The sequence below is a fragment of the Periophthalmus magnuspinnatus genome, chromosome 9 (genome assembly GCF_009829125.3).
Source record: "Periophthalmus magnuspinnatus isolate fPerMag1 chromosome 9, fPerMag1.2.pri, whole genome shotgun sequence".
Taxonomy (NCBI): Eukaryota; Metazoa; Chordata; class Actinopteri; order Gobiiformes; family Gobiidae; genus Periophthalmus; species Periophthalmus magnuspinnatus.
In genome coordinates, this window is record NC_047134.1 from 16,049,703 (window position 1) to 16,074,190 (window position 24,488).

Sequence of the window (24,488 nt, forward strand, 5' to 3'; positions counted from 1 at the left end):
CCGGCGCTAGCAACAATCACTGTAGCTCCACTGTCGCTAAATAGCACGTTCCTCTCAGCCCGAGTCTCCCTTTTTTCCGAGGCTGCACGGGCTTCTCCAGCTGCAGCCTAATTTCCTGTGACTTGCCTAATTACTGTAATTAAGGATTAATTGCCATTAATTATTCACACATAAGCTCATCGCAAATCATGGGGTAAATGTCTTATGAAAGCTGCCATACAAGCCATGTATAAACACACTAGGATGCTCCAGGCGGCTGAATCGATCACCCAACCCTCCAGCAAATCTCCACGCCACACTTAGGAAAACAACCATAAGTCTAACCCAAAATCAACAGCCCTATCCAGGTGATGGAGGAATCAATTCAGCCCTTATTTGTCTCTGGCACTCGCTGTTGCTTCCGTTTGTAGCACTTTTTGCAGCTCAAATATGGCAAGAGTAATGTAATGTCTTCAAAAATAATGATATAAACTGAATAGTGATATGACCCTTTTATGATCTGACCATCTGGAGAAATTGTTATAACATCCTGTTCTCCTATCAGCCAACCTCTGTCATGCTCAGAGTGCAGGTGGATTTAACTAAGCACCGCATTGTCAATAATAAAATGAGGGGTGTAAGATATAACCAGAAATTCATTCTAGTGTCGTACATAGTCATATCGGTCAGGAAACTCACTTTAGTGTCATATGAATAGGCCCTTGACTCCAGTTAGCCAAAGCTTTTATGTCTTTGCAGAAGAGGTCCGACTGGCTGTGCGACTGCAGAATAAGCAAACATTTACATTTGCAGACACTTGCTGATGATTCCCAGGCTTTTTAGGGAAATGGTTCAAGCTTGCTCCTCATAAAACTATAATAATGAATGTAATGTAAATCTGCTGAGTATGAATTGCCTTCCATGGGGTCGCATGCAAACAGTATTTAACCAGCAGACACTTTTATAAGGCCTTAAATCTTTGGCAGTGTATCTGAAATGTTCCACAAGTTAGTGGTGGAAAGTAACCGGATACTTTTACACAATTTACTTAGGTACTTAACCACAAGAAATGTTTTTGCTTTTGTTTTTCTATTGCCTTAATTTTAGAGATTGAGATGTGTGTTGGAGATTTTTTTCCATCTTTTTTCTCAGTGTTTCATACTTTTTTTCATTTACTTTATTTCATATACCTCCTTTTTTAATAGTCCATTCTTCAGTTTATATAAAAATGGAAGCTAAACCTAAAACCTTAACACAACTGGGCTACATGTTAAACTTGGATAAAGCATTAAGCCCACATAAAACGAGTGTGTCTGATTTACACATTTATATCAAGAGGCCTTCTCTGCGTTCTTTATAAACATCCTCTTTGCTAATCCATCAATAGGAAGTCCTGTGTAATCCCGCCAACCCAGACTACGCAGGGAAACAGCATCTCACATGAAGACGGGAGGATAACAAGCCTCATACACAGAGACTGGGGCCAGCGTTGGCAGAATTCCCCTCATCAGCATTACTGCACCACACTTTAATTTATAGAGCTGAGCCAGTTCTGTTTTATGTGTTTCTCAGATTAACGTGCACAGCCATAGTTTTTTACTGCTACGGTCTTTGATCAAGTCCAATTTAGTGGGATTAATCTAAGGTCCAAGTATGGGCAATGCTAGTGATGCCATATTTTCCAACCGTGAGTGTCTTTTGAAGTATTACAACCCAGTTAAAATAGGATATTGGTCTCTTTATCTCTGACCAATTCTATTCAGCACTAGAAATTAAATGCCAACCCTTTTGAACAGAATAACTCTGCGGTGTTATTAGTCCACAGGCGTATTTGTTATCTGTTGATTCAAAATACTATAATCCTTAAATTGGTTAATCAGTCAGCAATATCTTAGTCAACCAAAAGTTTTATTAGTGAACAACTTATTTTATTAGGATTAAAAAAGGTTTATATGGACCACAGCAAAAAGAAGAAAGCATGAAGTAATTTAACTTTTCACTTATGAAATGCCTTTCTATTTACGTAATAGATTTTGCACAAGATAATATCTGTGGAAGCTTTTGCTACGCCGTACACAGTCTACCAAGAAGAGGTAAAAGTGGACAACAGAATGGAGAAATATATTTCCTTCTTTCTTTCTTTATCTTTATTTATGCAGGGGAACCCAATGAGAGCACTTTTTCTCTCTTTTTCATGAGTGCCCAGTTTAAAATACAATACAAACAGAAAAACTAAGTCCATAAAAAAACATTAAAAACAGGTACAGGTGTGTGTATAAAAGTTTGTTAACAGATTATTAAATTGTGATTATGTCAATGTATCCACTTTTGCTTTTCCTTGGAGTATATCCCATTTTTGTGAAGTAAAACAGTTGAAAGCCCTCCCTTAAATGTTCCATTATCAATGATTAACAAGCAGGTGAGGTATTCTGGCAGTTTTTGAAGTAGTTACAGATAAATTTCATACAGTGCTATAACTGGTGCTTCCAGTAATTTTAATAAATAATTATAAATTATATACGACAACTGCAACTGAGCTTATAACTATACTGATTGTGGTAAATGCTGTAAAATACTCGAAAAAAAACACTATTAACTCAGAAAGTACATTTTAGGATGTAGTATAACTCTGTTTCATTGCATTTTTATTAATGTATACTGGTCACATTCAGTTGTTTACACACTACTATTATTCTTGATACTGTCAGATAAGCACTAGTTGTGTATCTGTGTCTTGTGTCTGTCTGAGCTTGTCACCAGACCCCCAGCCTTGCAGAGTTAGCCTTGCTGCCCCTGCCCTCCCACTCACCTCCCACTCACACCACGACTCCTCTCTGAGTGTCCATGCATCATCGTGCTATTGATGCTTAATTGATACTTCCCTATTTATCGTCACCTTCTCTCCTCTGTTAGCGGACTGGGTTATGCATGTCGCATCACATTTATGGACTCCCGGCTGCCTTGATCTCGGTAATTAGACTTTATGTGCTAATTGGTGTAAATACAAAGATGGGAGTTGCAGGCACACGCTTCACACCGCAGCTATAAATTGATAAGTGTGTTGTTGTGGGGAAGGGATAGGAGGTATTCCTGTCAGAACTGTCCTTTGTTACATGCTGAGCTTAAAAATATTTGGACAATGTGAGATATCTTTTAACAGTCCAGGTGTTGAAAGTGTTATTTATCTTTACCTACAAGTGTCACACACGTTATTTAAATCCTGAAGGTTCAGAGTAATAATCAAGTCAAGAGTTTTACATGAGGTGTATGGATAAACACTTCACTAACCCTACAGCAGCTATTCTTGAAACAATCTATAACCTCGTCAACAAAAATGTTTCCTAAGATATTTCATGCACTGACATTAGTGGTCTTTAATATACCTGACTATTTTGGTGTCAAAATCAAAACAAACTCAAAACAAAACAGATTCAAAGCCCAAACATGAAAACGTGCCATCTGTTTCCTCCAGTCTCACTCTCTGGGATGTGCCACACACTTAAATAGAAGATATCAAATCAAAAAGTCTAGCAGTGATTAAAGCAGAGGTGCCTTCACTGCAAAACACACACGCATGTTCCTTTAGCTTTTCTTTCATTTCCAACTTGGTTCTTTTTAAACTCTGTGTTGTCAGCAGATGTCCTTCTCCGGGAGACAAAGAAAATGCGAGGGGGCTGGATATCATCAGCATAGAAATGAGGCTCCTCTCCATGGCCCTTCTAAGACACAGCCGCAGCGCCGCTCCAGCCACTGCACTACCTTTTCAACTTGCAAATGACAGTGTCACCAAATGCTATCCTTCCATCAATCAAGTCAGGGGGGTCATGAATATACAAAAGGCTGCAGAGCGCAGACTGGCTGCCTCCCGCAGCTCCACTTGGCCCAATTATACAAGCTCAGCTTTCTCCTGCGATCGTCCACTTTTTGTCTCAGTCTAAAGGCTAGAGTCCAGGCAGCCCCAGGCTTAATCAAGGTAGGTCACGCATACTGGACCTCTCAAGTGGACTGCAAATGCAAGTTCAATGTGGACACCAAATGTCATCTTTCTTTTGCATCATTACTGCTGGGGGGTAAAGACAGCATGGGGTCAGTCCTGCTCCCCTCTCTCCTCCATGTGCTGAAAACCTCCCCTTTACCCAAACACAAGCGTGGGCGCCATGACGCTACGCCCCTCCTCCCTCCCCTCTCAGAGCCTCTGCTGCAGCCTGCGTGGCCCTTTCTTTACCCCAGCTGTCAGATCATAGTAGTGAATTAGCATTCTAACGGATACGCCTCAACCCAGGGAGGAATTAGCACACAGGAGTAACTAATGACCTCCCTGCTGAAAGTGGACCTTATAGTCGATGGCACCGCTGATCAATAAGACTGCCTCAGCTCGCTCGCCCTTTCTTTTCTCTAAATCTTCCAACAGCCTTAGAAAAGACATTCAAGACAATTTATTTCAAACGGAATTCGGCTTGTAGTGAACCTTGTTAATTATTTATCCAAAACAGACATAACCACCATCAGTGCACATAAATATGCATGCAGAGCCAATTGGTCAATAATATCTCACTGTTACATTATGTATTCATTATGATGGACAATGTAAACAAGACACACCAATGTGTTAATGTAAGTAATGTTACAAGATAGCATCAATCACTGGCTGCTATTGTGCTGCTCAAGTTGACAAAGCACTGCTGAAGCTGACCAATCAATCATCTCTTTAAAAGCTATGATTTGAATTGTTTTTGATGAGTGTGGCACTTAAGTCAAGTTTAAGACCATTTGGTTGCAATGAAAGGCAACAATAGCTACTCAAGGTATTTGTTTTTGTCTAAAACATTTTTATTTTTGATTTTCCCTTGCTATGACAGGGTGAAATACATGTGATGGGTGCTCTTTCTTGCAAAGGGAGTGCATTTATCCAGGCTTGGGAATAGCACAAGAGCACTTCTTTTTCAACCCCATCTGTTTAGATTACATTTGCCCTTCGAATAAGCTCGCTGTCTTGAAACATGTCAAAGGAGCTTTATCCACGTTTTCAACCATCTGAAACAAATTGACTCATAGCTGAAAAAATATGATCCATTTTCTACATAGATGCTAGCTTTGATCAGTTTGTTTGATGTGATAGTGTGTCTGCCAAGGCGGAGCAATCAAGTCACAATAAGTCTCCGAGGACAGCGGGAAAGCATAGGGTTAATGTGGGCCTACGGCTGGGAAAATAAATTACCCTGAATATGTATTTGGACGTCGGAATGGCGGCTGTAAGAGCAGAGTAGGTTTGGGTAAACCAACAGTCTGTCTGCAGTAATTTATAGACAGCTATGATAAATACTGTTTGTTCATGACAGTCACATGAAATAATAAAGCATGGCTGGCTATAAACATTAGTAAATCCTGACACTATTGATTTATAATGTCTAACAGTGACATCAAACCAAACAACTGACAGAAACAATGCCAGGGCTTTAGGAGCAGTTTGTCAACTATTAATTCTGTCAAAGGGGTTTTCGCTCTAAGCTGAGAGAGGCTGTCTCGTAGTTGTCAATCCCTCGGCTGGAAACAGTGCAGCACGTCCGCGGGTAAGGGCCCTAGGCGCTGCTCCGTTAGCCCTAATTACCCTCCGCCTCGCTTTGGCAACGACAAGTGCAGCCGCTATTTAAAATGCATGTTAATTATGCAAATTATTAATTGGGCTGGTGCTTGAGGATTTGTGTTTATGCCCAGATTAGAGTTAATAACTGTATCAAGCTACATTTTAAGCCTGACCTATGACAAGTAATGGCGAGGTGCTGAAAGGGATATTTTCCAATACATTACCCTCTCTTCTCTTCCAAGTCCATAGCCATCACAGAAGGCTGCGTAAACGACACACAGCCAGACGCAGGTTGAACCTCACTATGTACATCTCCTAACACACTGATTGTCACTGATGCAGCCACACCTCAGCGGTTTATATTATTGTTAACTCGTTTTCACATGTGCTCGGCTGGGCCCCCAAACACATAAACAGTGAGGGTCTTATTTCAGACCGATTGTGGACTGGCTGTCAGGCTAATTGCACACACCTGTGATGGGGACCACACATGCTCTGTCACCACCTGCCACCGGGAGCAGTCAACAGCAGCCTGCAGCTCAGCACTGGTCACCCACTTATCACACTCTTAAAATGGGGAGATGCACTGCACCTCCTCACTGTTTTAGTCTATGGATCATGTTGGGAGGTTGGACCAATTTTAATGATAAGAATGAATGAAGAAATGTCATTATGATTTGAAAATTGTCTGCATTATATGTTCATGACTTCAACTATGAAAATGCTGACATAAGTATTTTTGTTTGAAGTAAGCCTGAGGCCAACAAAAATTGTTTTGAGGGATGCATTTGGTCCCTGGGCCATAGTTTGGACACCCCCTGAAGTCAAATAATTTCAAAGAAAAAAAAAAAAAAAGTTTGTTGCCCTTTTCACCGTTGAACTGAACTACACTGAACTTTTTTCTCTTTTTGAACTTTTGGACAAAGGGGATAAGGGGACTATACTGATGAAATCAAATGTGTGCTGAAATATGCAAAATAGATTTGTGTACAAGAGACAGAAACTACCAAAACAAAGGCATAGTAGTTTGAGCACTATCAGTCTATCAATAATACTTCAGCTTATCACAAAAACATGACATAGGTGAAGGAGCCCACTGCAGAGGTCTGCGTGTCCCAGCATCAGCACTCTTCTCACTTCCCGCCACCACCGAAATGGTTACGGGTGCATTAAGCTGTTTTGCTCAATGGCCCTTGACCAATATAAAGAAGCACTGAGATAGCATGTTCTGATTTATGCCCTGTGAAGTCATTATGAATGCATGTGCGCACTGGCATGAACACCGACATACACTCCATTTGTGACGTAGATGAAAAAGATAGACAGACAAATAGATAGGTCAAAATCTCTCACTGGGAGGTAGTAAACGCAACCAAGGACCAAATCTTGACAAAATAAGTGTTTGTTCTTTGTTTGGGTCTAAATTATGGCTTGATTAAAGTCTAGTGGAGGGCTACAGTAAATCTGGTGCGAATGTTTGCTGGTGCTCCTCTAAAATGGGAAATATTGATCAGGCTGATTTCCCTGGGTACTAGGGAGCTGTAGTGGAAGAGTGAGAGACATTATTTAAGAGACATGGAGCCGAGTAAGAAGAAAAAAAAAACAAAAAAACAGTGACATTATAGAGTATGCCTTGAAACATGACTTTAGTCTGAGTGGCTTTTGATGTCGAAGCTAAAGGGTTGTTCATCACTGTCTGCATGGGAACCGGGGGGTGCTTGTCTGCTGTTGATTTTACATTATTAATTTGAGGCACACAAGGTCACGGGGGCCTCTATAGTCATGAGAACCAGTTGTTATCTTAACACAGCTGTCGAGCCCGATCCACACTGACTGATTATACTATTGATTGGTAACCCTGTAGAAAGGTATAGGAGAACGCTCCCAATTCACAGCCTCACAGAATGAAGGTTGTGGCCTGACCAGCACCTCCTCTATATGTATAAGGGATTGAGTACTACAGTCCAAAATGCAATGCAAGTCAAAACATTATTGTATAGTGTTGTATGCTTGTATAGCAATAGCAGATTATCTACTTTTTAATGTATTCTTTACTTGTAGAATGTAAAGGTGCACTATGTAACTTTGCAGGTAGAGAGTCAGCTACTTCTTGGGCTACTTCTTGGGCTTCTCCATGACCATAGATACGTTTTCTGACATATTAACGAACATACCAGGCAAAGCAATTACATCACATGGTACAACCTTCAACCAAAAAGTGACACAGTGTCCCTTTAATGTAGGTGAAAATAGAAATTGCTTAAATCTAAGGAACAAAATATCAATATTACTAGTCAATGTCAAATAAAATTTCTGAGTTACCATGTATGCATAGCTAAAATTGGGTACTTAGGGCACAATTGGATTTACAGTGCAGTCATAACTTTTATAATCCCATTTATAGCAGTCAAATCAAATGTTAATGTAAAATAATTGTGAACATGTGTTGAAATCGGAGGGATGCAGGGGAGCAGAAACAGAGGCTAATCTTAAACAAAGGGGTTGAATCCTGAGCAGCTGGCATGGAGTGAACTCTTCTGGAGAGGGAATGCCAGTTTCAGAGCGCCCCAAGCATCGATTTAGAGCCAAGGCAGTAAACAGCTTTTATCAGCAATAATGATGGCATAATCCCAGCTAAAGAGGAAAGTAGCATATGGTGCAAAGCCTACAACTGCAATCCCAACAAAGTGGAGGGGGGTGGTTTCATTGTGTGGTCCACTTGAAAGACACTCTGCCAGTTGTGTATTTTACAGATCAGGCCAGATATGTGTTGGTCGCAAGAATGACAAATGGACAAGGATTAAGATGTATATGCCAAATAGATTTAATTTACTATCAGCACAACTTTGTTCATAAACTCAACTAGGAGTGTCACAATATCAAATTTCAGTGGTGATCCATGTTAGATAATCATGCATCTAGTATGAGCAGCTTTATGAAATGTAAAATAAAGTTAATTTGATATAGCCAGGTAAAGTTTTGTTTTCTATTTCTACTGTTTAGTTACTATTACACTGCAACCTGAATAGTCACAATTATCTACTAACCTGATCATCTCAAAATGTATAAACTCAAACATTATAACTCTTTTTAAAAATTTCACTTTCATCAAATTCTGCTTGTTCCCACAGAGCAAATACCTGAAGACAGCTCTTTTTCCAGGACCAGTGTAACACAGCCAAGTATCACTGTAGACTCCAATCTCTGTCATTGATTTTCCTCAAAGCTTTGACCATTCATTGTTTGTGACATTCTCCTGTCGGCTTCTTAACACCCTTCAACCAAATCAATTTCATATTTTTGTCAATGCTCCGTGACCGGATGAGGCAGATGGAGAGGGATGCCACGTGGTTTAGGTTGTCGATTGTCAAGGAACGGTTTTATTTGTAGTTATTATAAGAAATACAGGGCTCAATTAAAGGTGCACTATGTAACTTTTTTGGTGGAGCCTCTGCCTCGTTTGGAGATGTTAATGTTTTGCCAAGAATGTTTCACAGTATAGCATTAAACTTGACACTAAGTTGAGGCCAAGTTACAGGTGAAATCTGTGGAGGGGCAACCTCACTCACAAGTTACAATGCATGTTTTAAGAAGAACACCTGTAATTAAATAAATCCTAGACATATATGTTTAATGCTATGTTGTGGAACATTCCAGGCAAAGAAACCACATATCTATGGAGGCAAGCAGAAAACAGAAAATTGATTAGTGTATCTTTAAAATGCATTTATACTTTTGGTACATGTTTAGTCGTATCTTTGTTATATACCACAAATATATCATTATAAGAGTGAAACTAAAATAATTAAAAGCAACAATTTCAAGCCTAATTTGCATTTTTTTTTTTTTTTTTTTTTGTAAAGTAAGAGGGATACAAAGATATCTTGCAAATGGCTAAATGCTTTGCTTGCTTTTCCTTGGCCAAGAGCTATGCCCTCTATTATAGTCTCAATATCACAGACTAACAATGACAACAATAATAGCCCCCATAACCTTGACTTCCCGTCTGGACTCTTAGAAAAATATTTGATAGCAATATTAAGTGCAACAATAACGAGATGAATATCTATAATATTTAGTGTGGACAGCTTTCGGACGCGGTGTGAAGGGAGAGCTGCCTGCTGCCGCTACATGCTGGTCACTCTTAGTTGTCAGGGCTGATTTATTGCCTCCTAGCTGTTCAATTTCACATTTTGTCCTCGTCATATCCCCGACTCATGATCATTCTGCACTGACCCTTGTAGGGCAAGCAGGGAATATTGATAAAACAATTATCTGCTTGCCGTTCATTTGATTTTCCATTTCAATTACGGATTGGAGGAGGCAAAAAGAAAAGATTGCGCCATTGATTTTTTTTCTACCTTACATCAGGAAGGATGCAGGGCTTTGATGGGATGCTTTGGTGACATGAAATAGGGGAATGAGAAGTGCTTGCAAGCCAGGCACCATGCTCCCACTATAGCACTGCATTGCATCTGTTTTATGAACCACAATTTAAGACCTAGCAAATATGCACTACGTACATTCACCACTATAAACAAGTTCCTCTTCACTAAAAAGGAAGACTGCACTGCACATTGTCAAATAATGTAACTGAGATAAAGAAACAACTGTCTTTAAAATTATACTGGTAATTTCATTGTTGAGCTTTAGGTTTAGAAGGTTAAGTTACATAAACTTTATGGTAGTGCTGACACAATACTAAAATTTCGATTTAGATACTAAGGAATGCATTCTTAGAGAAATTGTCCACTGCATATGTCTTAGGTCTATTTTGACAACTTACTACAAGGTGAACAGTTCTAATTATTTACGGCCCACCTGTGGACATAAACACAAACATGCATTCAGTAAGATATAAGTCTTGTTATGTTATTGATTTGGATGGGCGCACAGCTTCTCTCCACAGGGGCCTTGCCTGTTCACACTGCTGCTGACCTGAGGTAAACAGTGGCAGCTGACACTCTGGAGGCCAAAGGACCCAAAGGTCGCTGCAGTTTGTCAGTGACACCATTCTGCTCTCTTCCCTCGCTCTGACGCTCTGCCACTGTCTATTTGTCACTCCAAAATGACAACACGCTTGCATCACACTTGATTTTCCTGCAGCTCATACACACTGCTGTACTCCGCCTGCACCGAGCAATAACACAGTACTACATGAAGGCTGGTTTCAAGTGCATATGACAGGTTAGACTACGCATCATTATATTTTACTAATCCTGCCTAGTTTTTTTCTAGTTTTGTAATGTTGTTGAAGTTTCATCTTTTTATCATTTTACTTCCTGGTTGGACACGGGAAACAAATATGACGTACTGAATGTAGAGGTAATTCCACAGCTGTTACCTAGCAACAATGATGTTAACAAAACTTGCCTAATTCACACAATAGTTATGATTAGACTAACAAAAATAGATGAAAAATGCCTTCCTGGTGCGTAAATTGTCTCTGCATTTTGAATGGGTGTTGATGACATAAAGAAGGTATTGCGTTTAGAATTCGTTTTGGTACTTATATTTACCACAGGTACTGTTCCACCAAATGAAATAATAACTAGAAAAACAAACATGAAAATCTGTCATTATGCCCTTTAAAATAACTAGAAATAAATGTAGCACACAGATTCAATTGGGAAGACGTTAACCACCAAGTTTCTCTCAACCACGTCCTGTCAAATGAATCCATTACCACATAAAGTAAATAGATTCTTCTGTAAATGATTTGGAACATTGGTAATGACTAAAGACCTAATGGGAATCCTGCTAAAATAGCCTTTAGGGAGCCTGGGAAAATGTGCCTCGCTGAAGTGGCCGGCTGCTGGCCAAAATCCTGTGTAGAGGGGAGAGGAGAGGAGGGGCGGGCTTCACAGACGACACAGAGAGAGAGACAGACGGCAAACAGTGAGTCTGCTCTGAGCGCATACGATCTCATCATGTAAAATGCTTAAGACATGGGAAGTCAGTTATGCTATTGTTGTCTACTGGTCACTACTATCTCTTCAGATGGCAGCTCAGTCACTCCGACTGGCCACAAAAGACAGGTACCAGGGGAGCTTACGTGGCTGACCTGAAATAAGTGTGGCTTTGATCAAAGTTTGGCGTTGGCCCGATCGGTCTGTGTGCTACAGATCAGGGACGGATCAGGGAGAAGAGACCTGCACTCTCTGGTCCTGGCAACTGTTCTTTCCCAAAGCTACAGTACCCCCCGCCATCACAGGATTATGTTGGGCAATTACGGTAATGAACTGGCTAACGTAACAGCACATAATGAGCCTTTTGATCCCCGTGCTCAGAGGTGCCTTCTAGTTTTCTTTGACACCCTCTCCTCTTTAACATTTAGGGAAGAAGAAAGCAGTAGTGTGTACACTGAAAAAATACATGTAGTCTCCTGTGAGATTCAGAAATCAGCAGCCAAAATAGATAGGTAGATACAAAAAAGAGGAGGAAAATATCCAATATTCCTGCATGGATTTTTGGTTGGCCTCAGTACTGTCCATAGCAGGGCTCGGCTTGTGTCCGTGTGGCAGCCACACATTCCCACATTCCAGTTCCCCTAATCAACCTCCCACTGCATCACAGTGCAACTCTTCTGCCTGCTCCCTTTTCATTTGAACACATTTTCTAGCCAAAAATTTCACTTCAATCTCACCTCATCTCTCCATACTACATTAACCCCTGGCAATTGCCTTCCAAATGACCCCATTAAGCTGTAATTGCCTCAGCAGGCCTGCTCCCTCGCTTGTAATTCTGTGCAGCGAACCCACCAGACGTTCCCCCGGCATTGTTTCATGTTCTGGCTCCCATCAGCCGCTCAGACGCTGACCCCTCCACCCCCACCCTGCTTCTACCTCACTCCTCTCTGGACACCACCAGTGTAAGGCTGCTAACCAGGAGCACAGCCACTGGCAAAGTCCACTCAACTACCACTTACCTCACGCTGGAAGGGACATACAGTATAAGTGCAGGCATACAGTTAAATTAACATGTAATTACAGTGTTCCAGTAAGGCATTCACATACAAAGACAATACACAATACAGGACACTGTGGTAATGTTAAAAAAAATAAGAGTCATCATTTAATTAACTATCTCCATAATATTTGTATGATATAATATAATGATGATTTCTCTCTTCAGTTGTCATTAAGGATGCTGTTGGTTACAGAGCACACTCCCAGCAGTGACACCCGCCATAGCACCTCCCAGCACAACTTCACCTTTCCTGTTCCCACGGGGGAGCTCACGTCAAGTCTGCTCAACTTTTTGACGAAGGCCTCCATGGATAACTAACGTGCAAATGCGGATAGGTGGAGAAAGCGATTCTGACAGTGATGTATTGCAACTAGTTGCAGGTGTCAAAAAGACGCTCCTCTGCCAGCCATGGGTGTGCATTGACTATATATATATATATATATATATATATATATATATATATATATATATATATATATATATATATATATATATATATATATATATATATATATATATATATATATATATATATATATATGCACACATGCACGCAGGCCTGTCCCCGAGTGTCCTGTGTATGTATCTATGTCGCACACTGTATTATGAGGTGGTGCCTTTAGAATTGACCTGGTATGAGAGGGGGGCTCGGGCTAATAACCCATTCAACACTCCCTCCATAAGCAGCACATCCTCCCTGCTGTAACACATTGCTTAGCATATAAACCTCTCCTGTACACTGCCCTGTCTACTTCACACCTTTAGTGTAATCTTTTTCTCACCCCCTTTCTCCTACCATGCATTTCACATGCTAAAGAAAATGCTCCTAGGATACATGCAGCCAGTTATTGACAAAATACAGCAACATTGATTTTCCATTTTTATACTGCAGCAATTTACTCTGATTCAGAATGTGTATTGTAAATTAATTCCCGGCCTTAGATACGCAGTGCTTTCTGTGAACACACAAACCTTCAGAAGCGCTTTAGATCATGGCGCGCTTTCGTAGCACATTTATTTAAATTCATTCTCTTCCTAAGCAAATGTTCCCAGGAATATCAAGGTGTTTTGGTAGCAAAGCTCTAACTGATCCGCGGGGATTTACTTCCAACAGCCTGTCTCTCCCTCGCCTTTCAACACAAAACTCTGCGCTCCAATCAAAATGAACCACCAGGGACCCCCAGCTCCCTCCCCCCTGAGCTATGCCTGCTCCCACTGTGTGATAGCAGCCGCTTTGCCATTGATCGCCGAGTTTAGCACCAAGCATGCATGCCACCGTTAGCACAAAACAAAGACCTCTCCAGCTTTAATAGCAGCACATGCGGTTAATGCAGCCAACATCTCCGGCTTTCCTCTGGCCTTGAAGAACAAATGAAAGAAAACAGATAGCAATTAAAAGGTTAACTAGGGTCCATGTCTCGTCACAACTCATTTTATTCACACAAATCTTTTTAACTCATAAACAAACTCATATCTTTTGGAGGGAATGAGCAGAGTTGCCACAAGTGATAAAAAGGAACATTTGTGTCGCGGTCATAATCGTGTTTTACGTTACAAATCTAATTGCAGACACAGGATTCAAAAAGGAAACACAGCGTATTGATCCACCTAACACAGACCAGGAACAACTCATGAATTAAGAATGAGATATATCACCATTAACCCCGCAGTAGCCAGCTTGTGGCCCACCAACAACATGCCACTATATTTTTTAATTTCTCTGATAATTCTTTTCGACAGTCTAAATACATACAAATTCAACCAGTTTATTTAGTCCATGGTTGATTCACTGGTGACAGAGAATAAATTCTTCCATTTTGTGCAAGGTTCTAAAATTGCCATCATTTTTAATTAATTCTTAATTAAAATATATTACACCACAGCTTCTACCCATCTCTCTTGATATTCTAACATAATCAATTCAGAACCATTTACATATCATTAATTAAAAGCTTTCCTCTCTCATCCTTAAAATCATAATGAGGGCCGATTCCTCATTAGTAACCTATAAGGGAGGGAAAAAAAACAATGCGCCACTGAATGGATGATGTGTCCCATTCCGAGCCTTTTGTCTTTCTAAAAGCCATTTTTACCACTTCAATTGATTTTTCAGTCAATTATGTTTTGGAATGAAAATAAGTGAAATGGGACTCACTTAGTTGTTATTTTTCTCTAAGCTTTGAAAATAAACAGTCTATGATTGTAGTCCAGATATGCACGAAAAAAAGAAAATATATATATATATATATATATATATATATATACATATATATATACACACACACACATATATATATACACACACACACACACATATATATATATATATATATATATATATATATATATATATACAAAATCTTAATGTTTCAAGCACTACTTATCTATTTCGATGATGATTGCAAAAAGTGTAATATATTACATGATGTGCATAGGTAACAGATGACTTAAAACAACTGCAAACAATTACATATATGAATTCACTGAAATGCAACTTTATTTTTACTTTCACATTTAACCAGAATGAGTTTATTCTGTAAACTGTGATGCTTGTGGGTAAGTCTATAACATCGTATTGCATATATTTAATCCCATATTTGTTGATATGGTGTGTGGCTGAATCATTTATTAAATATATAAATAAAGTGTAGCTATGCAAAAGCAGGTCATTTATTATCCAGGCCTTTTTAAAAGCCTGCACACTCACAGCACACTATCTGCCCATCTTGAGCTCTCTCTTAAAGAAGAGTAATAATATCAAATAATGATAGGTATTGTTATGCCGGGGATCAGGCGGATCCTGATTTTTATCGCGTGTCTCTCACAGGTGCCGCGCGCGTTACTTGTCAGGACTGCATGTCTGGGGCTTCCACATGTCAGATAAAAATCGCTGCACTTGGTGTTTCGGCAGCACTGACAGCAATTTATTTGAATGTTTTGTCACAGCGGTGTTGGTGCATTTTGTGTGGGCTGCTCACCAGAATGCCAACAGCTTTCTGACAGAAGATACAGGAAATACACATAGACTCACAAAAGTGCAAAGCCATATGTGAGCTGCCTTCTTTGAGTAATTAATAAATGTATTCACATAAAGTGTGTGAGTTTGTAATGAGAAGAGGTGACAGCATGCTAATGTTTACACCGACTCCTATTTACACCTGCATGACCAGACACATAAAAATAAAATATCACTTTTACAAGTACAGCCCAAAGTAAGTGTGTGTAAATAACAAACCAAAGTGTGCCGTCTCCTCTGTGACATGGGTATTGAGTGAGTTAATGGAATCCTCTCAAAGACAGGAACTCTATTTTTACACCATGATAATTAAACGACCACACACTTATCATTTACAGCCGCGGCTTAATTGCGTAGGAAAAGTGAAATGGGAAGAGGTCTATGCGAGGAGATTAAATGTCCGTGTGCACTAGAGGAGCCTCAGCATCTCCACAACACTGCTGTATCTTTTAGCATCACAGAGTGTATCAAAGATTAGGTAATGAAATATGCACTGTCCTATTTTTCAGCTCGCGGGGCCTTTGACAAATCGAGTACAATCCAAAATCTCCATAAATCACTATTAAAGACAAGTATATCATCACCGGCGCATATATCTTCGCCAGCCTGACCTGTAGACTAATGAGAAAAGGCCCAGACTATCTTGTCTGATTAATTAATTCAAAATGTCGGCTGTTATTCAAATGTGAGCCCGGTGTTATTTGAATAACACTTGACAGCGACGCCTGAAGAAATAATTTCTGGTTTGTGAGGCTGCGGCGGCATTACTGATGATGGCTCGTGGAAATGTTACAAGCCAAAGAGGAGTGGTTTTTCCCTCCTTTTCTCTCTCGCACTCCTCAGTCATGATAGCTCCAAGAAGTATTTCATTACTTCAACCTACCCCGCACCCCATCCAAGTACTACTACTACCTCCCTCGCAATTACGGTGTTTTTTCCACTGCCTGTCCTTCTTGGTGGTGTTTGTGTTCCCTCCCACAGCGGGCTCTGGGTGTACGGGCAGCACTCTGGTTTGGAGAGAGAGTTAGAGAGAGAGAGGGACAGGGAGGGAGGGAGAAAAAGAGAGAGATGCTGGCAAAGAGGAAGGTCAGGATTTTTACAACTGCAGCCCCCCGATGCTGACAGGCCTGCGCTGGCACGGGGACACCACACACTGTTTGGCTTTCCCACGTTTACACACATCCACAGCACTCTGTCTTCATCACCCCACTCTCACGTTTAATCAGAGCATTTGTATCTGTAGTAGGACTGGAAATGGTCATGGTTTACTTTGTTCACCAATACTTCCGGGTATTGTGGAAAATAGTATGCAGCACTTATTTGCAATAGATAAAAAAAATATAGATTTGATGGGGCATTATGTAAAAAAATAAGATGTAAGTGCAATACATGGCTAGAAACATAAATGATATGAATTGAAACAGGTTATGTTCGTAAATATTTCCAGCCAAATAGTTGCAAAATTGTTACTTTTCCTGCCTTATTGTCTGTCCCAACTTAAAACGTGTTGCTATTATAAAAAAAACAACAACTTTACTCTATGTCGCTTATCTTCTATTTAAAATCAAATGAAAAAAAAAAAAAAACATAACTTAACTCCAGTGACCCACCTAACGAGTTTTAAGTAAAAAAAATAAGTAGTGAGCTTATATGTGCGAGTGCCTAGGGGCAGAGTGCATCCCCATATCGCTGCCTTCATCAAGCATGGATCCTAATCAGGGCTGGGGAGATAGAAGACGCTCAGTCATTAAATAAATTAACTGTGCCACTCCACGCTCCCCTTTGGACGCCCGCGAGAGAGACACCGTGATCCGCATACAGAGCTCCCAGTCTGCTCACCTTTGGAGCCTTACAAGAGAGCCTGTCAACACACATAGAGCAAGTTACACCCTATACTATTTCAACACAACTGGTTTTATTTGATAGATGTACAAGACAAAAAGATTAACTTGAGTTTTAAGTATCTAGAGTAGAAGTTAAGAGTAGGTGTCCATAGAGTAAGGCTGTGCAATGAATTGAATTTTAATCTAGATCAAGATTCAGTTCTTTCTAATCGTCAATGATCAGTTTGGGTCTTTTTTAATCGAGAAGTTCACAGCCATTACTCTGGTAAAAGCAAGTGCTGTTGCAGAGTTCAGGCGTTAATGGAAGATTTTGTTTTAGTTTTAAACGGCATTATTAAAAGTCAGTATTGTTACGTTCAGGAAATTAATATTGACATTTGTATTTGCCCTTTGTCCTTTGATGAAATATTCCGCTACTCTGTAATTTAAATATAAAGAAAGCTTAATAATTCTGTTAAAGTTAAATCACACACACAAAAAAAAAAAAGCGAAAACGTTTAGGATTGCCACATTACTTAAAACAATTTGAATAATAAAAAGTTTCTAATCTTCAATGTGTGAATTGATTTAACGGTCTGAACTTCAGTGCCAACTTTTTTTGAACAATCTTAGGAAAACAAATTATAACTGAAATCTGGTCATATACTTTTTCAAACACCTCCAGAAGAAAAAGCCTGTCCTTAACTGGTCCTGACACACATACAAACAGGTACAAGTATATATAAACAAAGGGAGGAGGCCATGGCTGATTCATGGTGAGTTTTAGCGGATGTGTGCGGCTTGCTGCCATTCATCAGAAGAAAGCAGGAGCAGTGATGAACAGTGAGAGAGCTCTGCGTCGGCTTGGATCCCTGACACAAACAATCAAAGCTGACACAGTCTCCGTATAGCACCTGCCACTCCAGCAACACAAATAGATCAATATAGGAGAGAGGAGAGAGGGAGGAGGACGCATTCAGTGTTTAAAACTCATATCCGTGCACTCGCATCATCTTCCCGAGCCCCTGTGATGTAAAAAGTGCATGCCTAATACATATCAATCACCCTGACAGAGGAAATGCTTATTTGAGGAGCAAACGTGAAGCGAGGTGCACTGTGTCAGCAGAATGCCCCCTGTCAAAACTCGCCATTTAAATTTGGCGTTGTTGCCGAGACAAATGTCCTTATAAGGAAAATCCCTTACATTGCTATTTGTAGAATTTTAATGCGCGCTTTAATTCTCCATTACTTTAGAGAGGGAGTACCTGCAAGTGTGGAAAGGCATTAGAGAGAAAGTAAGAAATGAACAGAAGGGTCTGGGGATCTCTCCAGCAGACACAATTAAATATTCATGCGTCTCCTCCTAGGACACAACACATACAGATCATTATCATGGCAACAGCACACCACCATTTTGTTCGCATTTGGCTCGGGATCAATGTGGAAATATCACATTTCATGGAGAAGACAAGAGTGAATGCAACACTTGAAATGCACAATGTTTTTTTCACTAAAACATACTCAAATGTGTCTCTGGGCTACACGCCACCGGACAATAGACTAGCGCTCACCGTGTTAGTGAATCATTCCAAAATTCATTACGAGCTCTCAGTCCGCTCCTGACACGTGCTGCAGGAAAAACCAAGAGAAGAATAGCAGTAATGTACTCTGGATGACCTCCACTTTCTAAAGAGAGGAGAACCAGCTTTTTTTTCTTTTTTTTTTTTTTGCTTTTCACTCCCCATCAAAGAGGACTAAAAGGAGGGACAGCATTCCCCTGCTCGCTGTCATTAATCATAGCTTTTCTGGGAGCAAGCGCATATTAATTTCTGTCATCCCAAACATCATTGGGTATTGTTACGCCACAGCTTAGTGCTCATTCACCAGCAGACGCCGGCCGTTCCTCCTGGTTTTTGAGGGAAGACAGGAGCGGCGTGGCTGCATTTCAGGCCTCTCTCCCTGGGGCTCTGACACCAATTAAGCCGTTTGAGCGAGAGAGACAAAAACAAAGTCCAATGGTTCACTGTAACATGAGACAGCACCTCACCGCTGGCCCCTCGCCATCTTTCCATGACTTATAAAAGCAACTGAAGCAACTTAGGAAAATATAAGGTTTTTATAATAAGGGTCACACTTCACTGACCTTATCACAAAAAGGGCTAGTAAAGAGTCACATTTACTACACTTTGTGGGAAAAACACATTTTGTTTTCTTCAGTAATAAAACAGAAATCAAAGCAAGTCATAGTTTGTGCACCCAGTGTGTCTTGTGCTTGAATAATTATTTGGATAACTATTTGAAACTTCAAAAATTCCTTTAAAGTAACAATTCTCAAGTATATCTTTGTCCACTGCGTACAATCTATTCACCTCCTCTACTACAATTAAAATAAAAAATACATACAAGGACAGCATCAATAAAAAATGTACCTCACCATAACAGATCAAGAAAAGTGCTCAGTGTGCGGTTCCCTGGTTGGCTTCTGGCACAGCAGCAGAGAGAGAAGCTTGTCTTAGGGCAAAAGCAGAATAATGCAAGGTTTGTTATGAATTAAATATTAGAAATCTTAACACAGCGGCAGCCAATAAGAATTATTTGCCTTATTAAAGCAGCAGAAGACGCTGATTAAAATTTCATTGCATTGCAGTCTTTTTCCCATTTCTGCCTTCAATATATCATTGTAATGTATGAAACATGTGGAACAATGGCATATGGAACAATGGGGGAGAGGGGCTTCATTTTCAAGACTTGTAAATGAGGAAGAAACAGTGTGGATTCTCATGTACTTTGTTTGAGGAGACAATCTTACGGTACAGCTACTGTTAAGAGTCAAAAGGTCTATGTTAATTTTAAATACTGATGATGCCCTGTACAGAAGAGGGCATGTCACCTGTTGGAGTGCATATTGCAGAAAGCACCACTGACAAACAGAATACTGTACTTGTTTCCACTGCAGCCCCTAACTATAGGTCAGTTATCTGTCCCCAAGTAATATGTACAGAGTAAATGAACATCATGCTGTCTATTGTCCCATGAGAAAAAGTCTTCCCTGAAACACTAGAGCTAATGAAATAGGGGACTATAAATAGCAGCGTCATTACTGGGAGAGGGGACTAGCTTTTGCACCAGTCTTTCACTATCTACCCTTTTTACACTAATAACAGCCGCCTCTATGGGTTTACATATACTCTGACACAGTAATGAACATGGTGACACCCGAGACGCCACCACAGAGGGAGAAAATAAATAAATGCAACTGTGTCGTGCCCAGTGCTTATTAAAATGTGCTATACCAAAAAACACATCCTTAAACTGACCTTTTCTTAATAAAAGTTTATTTTTGTATAATTACGTTGAATGTCTTTCATTTAATTAAACAGATGAAAAAATAATTTCTGAGAGATATAGAAAATTTAAATGATTATAACTTCAACCAAGAAGTGAGAGATACTTCGAAAATCTGGAAATATGCTAAATTTGAATTTTGATTATATCAGCTATAATTAAAACTATTAATGACAGCAAAAAAAAGCAGATTAAAAATAGAAATGTCTAGTAATGTAATCATCCTGGGTATAAGGTGATATTCCCACACTTAAGTAGTTAATTTCGACATAATGCAAACAAATACAGAGATATTCATTTTTGCCAATATCACACACCAGTGTTTCAAGATGACCTCAAAAGTAAAAGGATATTAACATTAGTAGCAACAAAAAGCTAATCTGCTTAACACTAAAATACAATCTATCAGACAGTTTGAAGTCGCCTTGTTATCCACACTTTTTATTCAGCCTCAGTCTAAACAACCAGACTCCACAGCCCCCTGCTCCTTGTGCTGCACACTCATTTCAATCAATCCTTCCTTTTTGCATCCCAAGCAGGCTTTCGCTGGCTGCCACTGCCTGGAGATAACTATTTCACCACCTCTGTCATGCCTAATTAACAACTCAGATGTACAATTCAGAAATTTCGCAATTAACCTACTAAAATATTGTTGGAGGATGCTAATTGTTATGCCAGTTGCCATAAAGCCTCATTTGCATAACGTATGTGCAAAAAACAATTATGAGCTGTTGATCGCACAGGAGCCCGCAGAAATAGCTCGGAGCGGGGCAGAGGGAGAGAGACGCAAGCAGATGAGGGGGACGTCAGCGTATGCTGGGACACAAAGCAGTTTTGAGGAGCAGCCGTGGAGCACAAGTATCTATCTCCAATAGAAAGGCATTGCCTTGATTCTTTGTGCTTGTCTTTGTCTGGCTCTGTCCCGGCTTTTCATGTGGGCTGATGGGTATTGGGGAAGCGCTCAGATAAAAGGCACATGTTCCCTGGTCCCTCTCTGCGCTTTAGAGGAGGAAGCAGAGCCAGAGCGTCAGTCAGGACCCCAGCTGTGTGTGCACCATTCGCCACAACACTATCTAGTCAGTGCAGCCGCATCGCTGGGGTCTCACACACAAAAAGCTAGCAAAGTCAATTGTCTCTGCTGCTCAATGGCTTTGTGTTCTGTCAGCTCTTTACTGTAGCGTTTACATGAATGCTGCTCCAATACAGACGCATATGTGGCCTTAGCTTCACACACAAAAACTAATAGTAATTTGATTCATTTACTTGTATTAAGTCATTAGTAGTCCGAAGACTCATTAAGAATGTCAGGGAACACAGAAATGAATGCTCCCCGAAGATTTCAGAAATGCTTACCTACTCAGTCCTAACTCTATTTACGGCAGGTAATGCTTTTAGTCAGCCTTGCATGTGGTTAATTATGGCCCATCCACCATTGTATTTAGTTACCACACTGTCCACAGCTCAATATTAGGCAGTCCATACATGCTTGCACATACGTGCATTCAAAAGTATTATAAACAGATCAAGTTAGTGCAAAATTACAGCTTTTGTGAAATAAGAGGAGTTTTCTCATAATCCACTGCTTCAAACAGTTGGGCCGGAGCAGACATGTCTCTACCTCTGCAGACATCCCCCCCGCTCGTGAACCTGCCGAGTCAAAGGTCATGAAAACAACAAGTCAATACGCAGCCAAAAGGAGCGCCACGCAGCTGGGAGAGCAGCGGAGACGGGCTAAGCCTCTCCGTAGAACTGCGTGATTTAGCCTGTAATAGTTTTCTGTAATCTCTTTGTATTGATTAAAGCTCACATCAAAGAGGGGTCTTGCCACAGAACCTCTCTTTTCCTGGTCAGAAATACCATATGGAGGTAATCTTTCACCTTTGTTATTCTTGCCGCTCCCACTGCTGCTGCTGCTCTTCCACAGACAAGAAGGGAGTAGCCAGCAGGAGAAGACAAACTGAGCACACAGGGCAGGAGAGCTGGAGAACTCATCTGAATCGCACACCATGTCTACTCAATGCATCCATTGTCTCCTCACACAGATACAGAAGTGGAAAGGTACAGGAACTCAGCAGGTTTTCTAACGGGGAAAAATGAGCAATAATAAAACAATGTTGATTTTCAAAAGAAGAGAGAAACACGCAAGGACAAAGAACCGCACTTGTCAACCAAATCTCACATTTAGCTTATTAAAATGCAAGGAAATTTGGGGGAGAAAAAACCTCCTGCTAAAAACACTCAATTTAGTGACAGGCAAATGACTTCATGCTGCCACTTAATCTCATTTCTTGCATAATGCTCTCTAATTAGCATATCAAAGTGAATTAATACTTCTAGGGCATTAGCAATGCAGAAATATGCTGGGGCTTCACAATAGCAGTCAGAAGAGCGCCAGAAACTTCTTAACAGCTTCAAAAGTCCTCCAAATGTTAATAATGCTGCATTTTCGACAACAGCGCTATCTCAACATCATCAAAATAGTGTAAGGCTTTGAACATAATGACGCCTTTTCATCTGCACACAATGATAATATGATACATGCATGCGGTAATTACAGTCAGGATTCTTGGACCGTGTTCAAATTTATTATTAAAAGTCATTTGGAGAAAATGGGTGTATCCCAAAGCAGAAAAAAGACAATTGATCCCAGTGTGTGGAAGACATGAAAAGGGACATTAAAAGGTTGAAGGAAGCACCCAGGAATGATGCTACGCTGAGGCAGTGAAAGGCTGGCTGTGTGCTGGGGGAAAGCGCGGTCAACGAGGCCACCGGACCAGCTGAGCCCTGTCAGTGGCTAAGAGGGGGAGGCAGTGACTCCCAAGTACAGGTTAACCACGCACACACACACAATTACGCACGAAAACACAACCTGCTACGCACTTATCTTGGATACACACCTTTGCACCACAACACAATTACAAGAACATTCTCAACACTTGGCCAAACCCGGATCTCTAACTTCCTAAATTCAACAATTACCCTATAGCCATCAAGTTGAAAAGTACGATAATACTTATTCTAAATTCTAATGCTGTGTTGTACCTAATTTAAAACTTAGAAAAGTGTTTTGTTTTTTTTTTTCATTTTACTTTACTTAATTAATAACACTGAGAGGCAACAAGTTGAAGTTAAAAAAAATACTTACTGCTTGTACGTTGCAGTGAAAAAAAAAAACAACAACAAAATTTTCACAGAATTTACAGAACAAATCAACAAGATATATAACTATCAACAATAACTGAAAACTAAACGTTTTATTATAGAAACCAAATCATCGTCAGAGTAAGTGTTCCTTATATTATAGTATGTTCAAAATTTATCTTGGTAAAAAGTTAATTTGACAACCTCTTTTCTGCACAAATAAACATCCTAGTTACACATTAAATATAATTCTATATATCTGGCATTGACTCCAGTCACACAGACAGTGGAGCAGCAGACCCTGTGCCCCTTCGACGGTGCACCTGTGCGTTAGGGAAGTTCATAAACTTTTATGGTCTCCTTTAAACCCTTTACTCATAAAACGCACAAAAGGTCACAAATCTGACACACCAGCGTCCTCTCCAAATGATACGGTGGTGTTTACTGGTTTACTAACCAAGGAATAGTTTTTATACTTTAAATATACTTGCACAACATTTTTAATATACTATTCAAAAATGCACATAAATGTAATGTTTTGATTTAAAAAAAAAAAAAAATCATAATGAATTTTCTTTTGATACTAAAAGTCACATATTTCCACCTGTATTAACTTCAGAGATTAAAACTA

The 24,488-nt window shown here is 40.0% G+C and overlaps 2 protein-coding genes across 7 annotated transcripts in view; both read right to left on the reverse strand.

Annotated features, from left to right (window-relative positions):
- The window catches only part of gapvd1 (GTPase activating protein and VPS9 domains 1), a 227,208-nt gene that overhangs the window by 104,328 nt on the left and 98,392 nt on the right, over positions 1-24,488 (reverse strand). The gene's annotated exons all lie outside the window — the stretch shown is intronic.
- The window catches only part of pbx3b (pre-B-cell leukemia homeobox 3b), a 57,541-nt gene that overhangs the window by 30,657 nt on the left and 2,396 nt on the right, over positions 1-24,488 (reverse strand). The gene's annotated exons all lie outside the window — the stretch shown is intronic.